The 9,873-nt window shown below is 47.5% G+C and overlaps 1 protein-coding gene across 1 annotated transcript in view; it reads right to left on the reverse strand.

Moving 5' to 3' along the window:
* SRP14 (signal recognition particle 14) overlaps positions 1-9,873 on the reverse strand; it is a 173,883-nt gene that overhangs the window by 38,371 nt on the left and 125,639 nt on the right. The window lies entirely within an intron of this gene.

The following is a 9,873-nucleotide window of genomic DNA, read 5'->3' on the forward strand; positions in this document are numbered from 1 at the left end:
GCTTGGGGGTCTCTTTGCCAATACTCTCCTATAGAGTTAGACACTCGGAGGCCTGGAGAGAAAGAAGGAGGGAAAGAGAGAGCTTCTGGGGCTAGGGGAGCATTAGCTCCTCTCACTAGAGCTCTTGCATCGCCAGTTCTGAAAGCAGGTAATGGATTGTTTATAACTTGCTTCTCCTGTTCACACTTCGTAGGGACCAGTGACAAACAGGAGTTTGCCCCACCTGCCTCCTTCCTGTGGGAGAAGCTTTGCAAAGAAGTTATTCACTGGGAAGAACCTTGGATCCCAGGGGTCTTGGAAGGGGCTTCTGGGCCCAGAATGCGTGGCAGGCACTCCCAGCCCAGACTGGGAGTTCCCTGGTTCTCTCAAGGCATATGTGCTGCTCGGCACTGAACTTGGCCAGTCTAACTCAGAAGACCTAGCACAGTGCTCAGGACCTGCACAAGTACAGTTAACACCGTGCCTCTTTCCCTGCTCTCCCTCCCTCCTCCTCTATCTATTAAGATGGTCAGCAGGACCCCGGGGGTAGAAGTGCCTTGCCTGCTGTTCCCATGCCAGCCATAACCACTCATCAAAGGAGAGCCTGCCAGGCCCAGGGACGAGCCCAGGGCTTCAAGTCTACCCTTCCAGATCAGCGCTGAAGCCAGCCAGGCACAAACTGTGTGCTGTCCCTGGAGACAGGAACAGACCAAATAAGTAGGACTGCAAGCAGGCCAGGAGATGAGGTGAACAGTAGGCCCACATCAGCAGGAACACTCTCTGAAAATCAAAATCCTAAGAGTTGAGGAAACTGGTTTCCAGAGAGCTTCCAAAGGAGAAGCCTTGTGGAGAAGACTCAAACGGTAGAGGAATATCTGCTGGGGCTCCGGGGAAAGAGGGGCAGCACCAAGGGTAAGAGAAGGACAGAGGAGCAAACCAGGGCATTCAGCAAGTTACTTGCCTGAAAGGGAAGAAGAGTAAGGTGGGAACTTCCCTCTAAGCCAGACTGTCAAGCTGCCGGGTAAAAGAGGAAGGGGAAGGAGGTCCAGAGGAAAGGAAAATCACACCATGGAATCAAAGAGATTCACTTTGAGCCTAATGAGGCGAGGAGGGGAATAGAATATTGGGGAAGGGGCGGGGGAGAATTTTAGCCACTTTAGTCAATCATGTGACCCAGCAGTGCTGGGGACTTTCCTCACTGAATTAATGCAGATTGACTTGGAATACCCTTTGTGGCCAGAAATGGTTAGCTGTGCACAAATTATGTCCCCTTCCATCTCATGCAGGCTGAGACCGTAAAGAATCTGCCTGCATCACCAGAGACCTGGGTTCGATCCCTGGGTCAGGAAGATCCTCTGCAGAAGGGAATGGCTACCCACTCCAGTATTTTTGCCTGGAGAATTCCATGGACAGCAGAGCCTGGCGGGCTACAGTCCATAGGGTCACACAGAGTGGGACACAACGGAGCAACTAACCCTTTCACTTTCACTTTCCGTAGCATGCAGGTGATGCTGGGAGGTGCCCACCCAGCCCGGAGCTCTATCCCTCAGTTTTCCTGGCATAAATACAGTACCATGTGACTAGAGCTCACTAATGGAAAATGAACGGAGCTGGTGTGTAGCATTGCCAAGCTGATGTGGTGAAGAAGCAGACGTGCCTTCTTCACCCTCTCTTTACCCATCAGTAGGGGATTTTAAAGGTACATGCTGAAGCTAGATGAGTGACAAGCTAGAAGGAGTCTGGATCCCTGAATCACCCACCGAGCACCCACATTAGACAGCTGTATATGAGAAATAAACTTTTGTGTGTTAAGCCCTTGAGATTTGGCCAAGGGGTTGCTATATAATATAGCAGTTAGCATTCCTAATATCTCTGACCTAGAAATCATCAGAGATGCAAAGATTTAGAGAGCCAAAGAAGAATGAGCAGAACCTTAAATGGTTATGATCTCAGTGAACACTGCATTGGACTTGGAGACATGGGAATGGGAAGTGGGCAGCTGAGGAGAAAAAATCAGATTGGGCAATTGCACTGTAGTACAAGCCCTAATAGCTCTGGTGGGAAGAAGGAAGAATAGTAGCTGAGAAGAAAATAAGAAAACTGATCAACAAGGCTGGTGGTTATTAATAACAAGTGCATAAACTGAACCATCTGTGCAAACATTTTGGAAGAGGTTGGTGAACAGATCTTGGCATGGGAATACTTTGTTAATTGTGATTGGCGGTAATCAGCATTTTTTCCTAAGAAATCCTTTGGCATATAATTAAATTACCTTTATATCTTTTACCTTTTATATCTAGAGTTTTCCAGCCCAAGTACTCCAACACTAGTGTTTTCAGGAATCTGAAATCTTTTCTTCTCCTTCCCACAAGTGATCCTTCTCACCATCCTCTCTGGCCCCAGGCAGTGATGGTAGTATTGGTAGAGTAAGCACTAGTCCTGGAAGTTATGACTAAAATATACTTTATTTGTATATTGCTTATATTAGGTTGGCCAAAAAAGGTTCATTTGGGTTTCTCTGTCACATCTTATGGGGAAAACCCCGATGAACTTCTGGCCAACCCAGTACTTTCAAATTACTTTCAAATGCATTTTCACTATTTTGTAGAATTGTAATCCCTACTGCAGACAGTATCTTCCAGATTGGTGACACTCATATACACCAGAGTTGATATTCAAAGTTCTATCATTTCATCTTTTTGAAATAGTAACTTCAAATATGGGCAGACAATGAAAAAAAAAATAATCAAAAATTGTTCCCCCTTGTTAACTCTGTTAGTCAGGATACACTAGGGTATGCTGCAGCAATAAAGTAACTCTGAATACAGTGGACACAACAAGTCTTCTTTCTTATGTGTTCATTCCAGGGTGGCCAGGGGCTTTGCTCCACATAGTTCTCAGGCACCCAGGATAACAAAGCTTAGACCATGTGGTAGTGGAACTACCTGAATAAGAGTCCTCCTCAGTCACTGGAACAAGGCAAGAGAGTTAATAAACGGCTCACAGATATTTTCTGCTCCAACCTGGGGGTGACGCGCAGCATTTCTGCTCCTATTTCACTGCTTAGACGTTGTGACATGGCCTGCCTACAATGCAGGACTAAATACAGTGTTAGTGAGCACCAGCGTCTTTGCCATAATTACTATGTCTTCTCCCATCTCGTCTGCCATTTCCTCTCTGGGACTGCCTGTTTTCTTCTCATCTCTCTGTGCGTACAATACTCTTAACTTTCTGAGATTGCACTAGGACAGAGACAGCAAACAGGGCTGTCATTTCCTCCTCGCTGCTTAATCGAGGCACTCTTTTCTGCTACGTCTAGATACACCATCAGAATCCGTCCCAACACAGGTGGCTGCCAGTTTGTCAGTATTATCACTTAAGATGAGACTTATTTGCCATTCCCTGTCTATGGAATTTCACTGACCCCTTGAACACAGAACTGGTTTTCTTGGCTCCACCCCCACTACTTTCTTTGGAGATGGACATGAGACCAACAGACACTCATTTCTGATTTCTATACTGCTTATAGATATCTAATCTGGGGCCTCCTATGTTACCAGTGATCTCAGGCTCTGGTATTTTTCTCTTCAACTTCTACCACTTTGATCAGAGTAAAAAACAATCAAAGGAAATTTGACTTCCTTCACAGCTAACATGGGCTAACACAAAGACAGAAAGAAAAGAAATCTTTAGGGAAAAAACAGAAACTCAGGTCCCTCTGACCCAGAACTTTGAAATGGATCGGTCCCGACCTTCTCTCCAACAGCCTCTGAAGTTTCACAAATCACTCCCTTAGACCAAGAAAGGGAATTTTCTTTCCTATTTTCAGCAGCATGGAGTGAAGAGAACATCTTTTGTTTAAAAAAAATTATAAATTTAAAAATAAAGATAATATTCCTTTCTTTAAGAGTTTAAAAAAAAAAAAAAAAGGCAGGCTCACAATAAGAAAATTCAGAATGTCCTTCCCCTCAACCATTAAAACTCGGCTCACCATTTTCTGTTTCTTGCAAGCTTTGTCCTGAGCCCCTGGGGTCTCTGGTAAGAGACACTTCAGAAAATAGAGAAGTTGGGGCAGGCTGCCGGCTTGCTTGTGTGTGTTTTTTTTTTCTTTTTTTTTTTTCCCCTCTAAGCTGTTTCCCAAAACTTCTTGAAGTCCTCACATTGTACAAAGTGAAGATTTGCTCTCTTACACCAAGTAGTCGAGAAGTCTCTCCCAACTGAAGTTTCACTACCGTTGCTGTTTGGAATTGGCTCAGCAGACGTAAACAGGGTCATCCGGGGCCAAAGAGGGTGGGTGTTTAGTATTAAAGCTCTGGGGTTAAGAGTGAAAGCATGTGACTCCAGCCTGGCCAGGAACAGAGAAGCCTTTGTGTGCAAGGAGCGAGCAATAGGCAGTCCTGAGGCTAAACACAGGGGGAACGGGAAGGAGAGCGCTGACACAGGTTTCAGGGGTCTGACAGGATGCCACTGGAGGGAGATTAACTCTTTGTGTCAGGCTCCAAGGCTTCCGTGGGGGAGAGCTTCTATTTGTGGCTCATGGTAGAGCAGAGGACCTCCAAAATAAATAAATAAATAGAGCTTCCTTGGCTTGCAAAGGGACACAAGTACTCCTATAGCCAATATGGGGAAGAGGCAGGCTGAAGCAACTGAAAGCTAGAGCAATGTCCAGGGGGAGAGTTTTTGATAAATTAGGCACCAGGACTTCCTTGGAATCCTAACATCTAAACACTGCAGGCTGTTCCTGGGCCAGTGCTTCCCCCAACTCCTCTCCATCCTTGTTGTGGATGGCTGGGACGAACCAGAGAAGACGACGGGGCAGCCTGGACCACATCTCCCCCTCAATGCCCCCCTCCAGGGGAGGAGAGTTGGCACTGCCAGAGGAAGGCTGGGAGGTTGCTGATTCAGCCCACCCTGGCTGTACCCTCAGGCACGTGCAGCCCATGGCAGCATCATTCACCGTGGGCTTGGGTGAGCTTGGGTTCTGCTCACAGCCAGTACTGAGCCTGACTCACCATCCTATACTGCTCATAGCCCGTCTGCCCCAGTGCCAGCATGCCCTTTCTCTGACCACACCTCTGCCCAGAAATCACTGCATCCAATCTTACTAAAGTGAGCAAGTCAAGTTTCCTGAAAGTCTGCAAAAATTTGACCTCTAGACTTCGGCAGGGGAGGAAAAAGAAACAAGATTCATTTTGCCACTTAACGCCTGGACCCACGGGACTCAGGAGGAGTTCAGAAATAAATATGGCGGAGAATGGCCTATCTCGCTGAATATCACATTGGTACTCATTCCATTTCTCCCATTCTTATTCATCACTCCTTCCTTCCACAAAGGTTTCTGAGCATCATGCAAGTGTCAGGTTCTTTGCTGGATAGTGGGGATAGAGTGGTGAATGAGACAGACCAGTTCCTGCCACCAGGAGTCTATCTACACAGGCACACAGTCATTCACATGCTAATCAAGGAAATGCTGGTTCTCATTCTGGGTAAATGGTGGCTGCCAGTGGCAAGAGGCGGTCCTGATGGTATGACAGCCATTCTTACAGGTGAATTTCAGTTTCCTCAGTAGATGAAATATCACCAGCTCTTCTCTACATTTCAGAAGGGAATCACTGAGGTTAGGTGTACAGCAACAGCAGCAGCACATTGAGCAGTATCCAGCCTCAGTGCTCCAGCAAAAGCCTCACTGATTGCAGGTTTGATCTACCAGACTCAGGGCTGATCTATCAGACTGTTGTCACTGTTTAAACCAGTACTCAGCCCACTTGAGTGTGTGTGTGTGTGTGTACATGTACAGTCCCTGTAAAGTTTGTACCTGGCATTCAAGGGCACACTGGGCAAATGTAATGATGTGTTAGAAATGAGGTTGCTGCCAGGCACTGAACCCTCTCCACTTCAAAGGCAGAATCACCAGGCAGAACCCTGGACTCACTCAGGTGTAAAGCAAGAACCTTTTATCAAGGGTGCCCAGAGTTCCCAGGCCTTTCACCTTGGCAGCTCCTGGGTCTCCCATGGCCACGGGCCATGCTCTCCTTCATCATCATCGTCCAGGTGCTTCCTGTCAGCTCCTTCAGCACGATCCTCCAAGACACCTTCATCAGAAGCCCCTTTCCTCCCTGAGTTTATAGGAAGGTGCCCAGATCTCACTGCCCCGCTTCAAGCTGGATGAGATCCAAGAGCTACAACACTGTCACAGCTTCAGTCCCCTGTTGACTGATGGGGAAGTGGGTGTCTCTGAAATCAAGAATGCAGTAAACACAGTCCCTCCAGAGATAACGCCACTCTCCCTCACAGTGGACACAAGGGTGAAGTGTCTGGGAGAGAGGATCACTTCCTGTGGAATAAGCAAAGGCAGGGGAAGAATGAGGAAAGAGCTTGCTTTGGTTTCTGAGTTTTTGCATTACTCGTCCTTTTGCTTTTGTCCTTAGAGTCCTTAAATCTGGAAACCAAGAGACCAAATAACCTGCCTGGGATCTGATACAAAAATCCTTGAGTCTGTGCCTTCTCCTGAGGAGGGGATTGGTATACAGTTGCAGCAGAATCTCTTTTAAAAGAGCTTAAGACCCAACAAAGAAACTGCAGAAGAAAACGCTGGGCAGGTCACAGATAGGCAGTGTGGTTCCACCCTAATGTCCAGATGAGGACACCAAGGACCAGAGAGGTGAAGTCACTTCCCTACCCGAAGTCATTCAGCTAGTTAGTGACGGAGTCAGCTTAAAAGCCCTTCTCCCTAATCCCAGCCAAGTGAACTTCTCACTGTTTCAGAGTAACTGGTTTTCTTCGGGACCTAATGTTGAGGACAGGGATCATGCGTTTCTTTGAAATCTACGCATGAACTTATAGGGGCATCATGAAGAAGGGCTCCTGGCAAAGGGCTCAGCCAGGGCCATCAACTTGTTCAGTGAACCTTGTTGTCTCACAGGCAGGGCTCAGCATTAGTTCAAATGCTAGTGAGAGATCTGCCTGCAGGGTAGCATGGAGCCAGGGCACCTCTGAATGGTAGCAAAGCCACAGCCAGACTGGATACCACTTATATCACGTACTTTCTACCCTCCCTTCAGGGCAGTTCCAATTCTAACTCCATTCAGACCCTTCCCACTTAGGGCAAAAACTTCTCCAGGAAAAGCAGGGGATTAAGGGCTGAATGACTGGTTTCAGGGTCCAGTGGAGTCTCAATTTCCACAGGGAGTGCTTCTAAGGCTTCCTGTAAACCAAAATCACAGGAAGTGAAAATTGCCCTTGAAAATCCTGTCAGACACCCATGAAGTACAACAGGATCACTGCTCAGGAAACCCCAGCCAGCCAGCTTTCCTTCAGGTTGGACGAGTCCTCTTGCCTTGGTTGAGCAGCTGAGGAAACCACTGACATTTAGGGCCAGACTGGACCAGAAAAAAAGCATCTTTGAGGGATAAGATGCTGGTGCAATAAGAGGTCATTGCATGTTCCTATGTCACATACTATGTTCCTATGTTACACTCACCCCAGGTACCACATGTTCCCTGAGTGCAGGGCCAGAGACCCATCTGCTGCATTACCTTAGTGAATGTATTTCTCTCTCTCCCCGTTCCCCCTGTCTCACTGAACTTGTATAGTGTAAACTGAATGGGTGCTCCAGGAATCTCCACCTTTATACTATCTTCTCAACACACTGCCTCCTTGGGCTGCCACTTCTGACCCATAGAAACTGTGAGGTGATAATAAATAACTGTGAGATGACTGTTGGTTTTAAGAGGTTTATGTGCATGCGTGCTCAATCGCTCAGTTGTGTCTGACTCTCTGTGACCCCATGGACTGTAGCCCACCAGGCTCCTCTGTCCATGGGATTTCCCAGGCAAGAACACTGGAGTAGGGTGCCCTTTCCTCTTCCAGGGGATCTTCCCGACCTAGGGATTGAACCCACGTCTCCTGCACTGGCAGCTGGACTCTTTACCACCTGAGCCACCTGGGAAACCCTTTAATCAGTTACATTTAGGGGTAATTTATCATGCATAATACACATATAAGAATACACATACAGTGGAGAAGGAAATGGCAACTCATTCTATTCTGATCCATAGAAACACAAGTTTCTATGGGTCAGAATACTCATACAAGGGGGACTGGAGATGCAGGCTAAGAAATAAATGTGGACTGGAGAGAGTAGAACAAGTTTTCCAGTGGAGAGGGGTGGAATGGAGTCTGTCTTTTAGAAAGGTCCCCTGGCAGCGGAGAAGGCACTGGGGGCGTGGCAAGGCAGGGAAAGAGACCAGGTAGGGGCTTGCAGTTGTCCAGGGAAAAAACTGACCCTGAAACAGTGTAGCAGAGAGAGAAGACAGGTTCAGGGGCTATTTCCAGATAAGAATGGTCAGAGCTTATTGGTCATCTGCCTACAGATCATAATAATAAAAGCAATAATATTAACAGCTAATATATATTTTAAAATGAACACGTAATAAGCACTATTCTACACATAGTCACACATTTAATGCTCACAACAAACTTATGAGATTATTATCATCTCATTTTACAGATGAGGAAACCGAGGCACAGAGAGACTATGTGACCTGCCCAGTGTGGCTCCGCTGACAAGCAGCAGGGCCTGGGTTCAAGCTTGGGCAGCTGAGCCTTTAACTTCTCACTGGACTTCTGGAGGGATCAGAGAGAGAATGGATGGCCTGGCTGGCGCAGGTGAGCCATCAGGTTTCTAGCTGGGCACCTGAGTGCAGCCTCACCTGAAGCAGGCATAGATGACTTACAAGAAAGTCATTTCTGTCACAATCACCTAATACCCCACGAACCTCAGAGGAGCTGCTTTAAGGGCTCAACTGCCACCCCGCATGTGAAATGTAGAATAACATCCGGATATGGCACCAGGCCCCACTTCTACCACACTCCAGTAAAAATAAACCTTGCTGTCCAAATATAGAGTGGTTAGAAGTGCCATGTTTTACAGGAGAAGAGGCAGTTATTTGGCATTAAAAATAGATGAGTTTTGGCTTCCCTGCAGATCTGGGCAAGAGCACTGCAATTTCCAAATGGAAACCAAGATGGATAGGGTGAGCCCCACTCTGACTGACTCAGCTGTTTAAAAAGTCCCAAGAGAAAACTGCATCCCCTTTCTGGGCCTCAGTTTTCTCCTCCTTAAAATGAAGAGGTTAGACAAGACAACTGACATCACTTCAAGCGCCCACTTTCTACCAGGCTAGGAGCCCAAGTCCAAGGCTGATCCTCAGAGAGCCAACAGCTTCCCAGGTCATGGGGGCCCAGCACAGGCTGAGTGAGTTGGCCCTTCGGTTCACAGCTTACTGCTGTGAGTGGTTTTCCCCAAGGATTTTTAGAACTCTGTCAAGCGCTTTAAACTACCCTTTTGAGTCAAATACATTGTTAATCCTCAAAGACAAGCCAGGAAGTCCTCCTACAGCTAGCCTACCTTGTGAGATGCTACCTTGATAAAAGGAAAGCCAGGCCTAGGATGACAGGGGTGAGCAGTTGTGCGGAGGGGCCACCAGGGCGCTTCTGGTCACTAAGGCTGCCATTGCCAAGGGCTGGCCCCGGGACAGGTCCTTGGTCCACACTCCCTTTAATCCTGCAGGGCAGGCATGCCAGTAATTTACACACAGAAAAACTGAAGGCTCAGAGAGGTTATTCGACTTGCCTATGATCATTCAGCTGGTGGAGGCTGGAACCGAATCCAAATCCAGGTCTGGATACACAGTTTGTGTTTTTCCACTTCACGGGGCCTCTGTTGTGCTTCTCGTGTGATCAGAATGTCTCTTCACTACCCCCAAGAGGGAAAAGAAGTCCTGACAAAAGCTGGGGTCCCGGGCGGGGGTGGGGTGGTGGGGGTGGGGTGTCACTCATGAGGGCAGCGAGAAGGAAGTTGGGAATCTCTAATCCGTTAACAGACCCCCTTGC

This window comes from Bubalus kerabau, chromosome 10, assembly GCF_029407905.1.
Source record: "Bubalus kerabau isolate K-KA32 ecotype Philippines breed swamp buffalo chromosome 10, PCC_UOA_SB_1v2, whole genome shotgun sequence".
NCBI classification, from domain to species: Eukaryota; Metazoa; Chordata; class Mammalia; order Artiodactyla; family Bovidae; genus Bubalus; species Bubalus kerabau.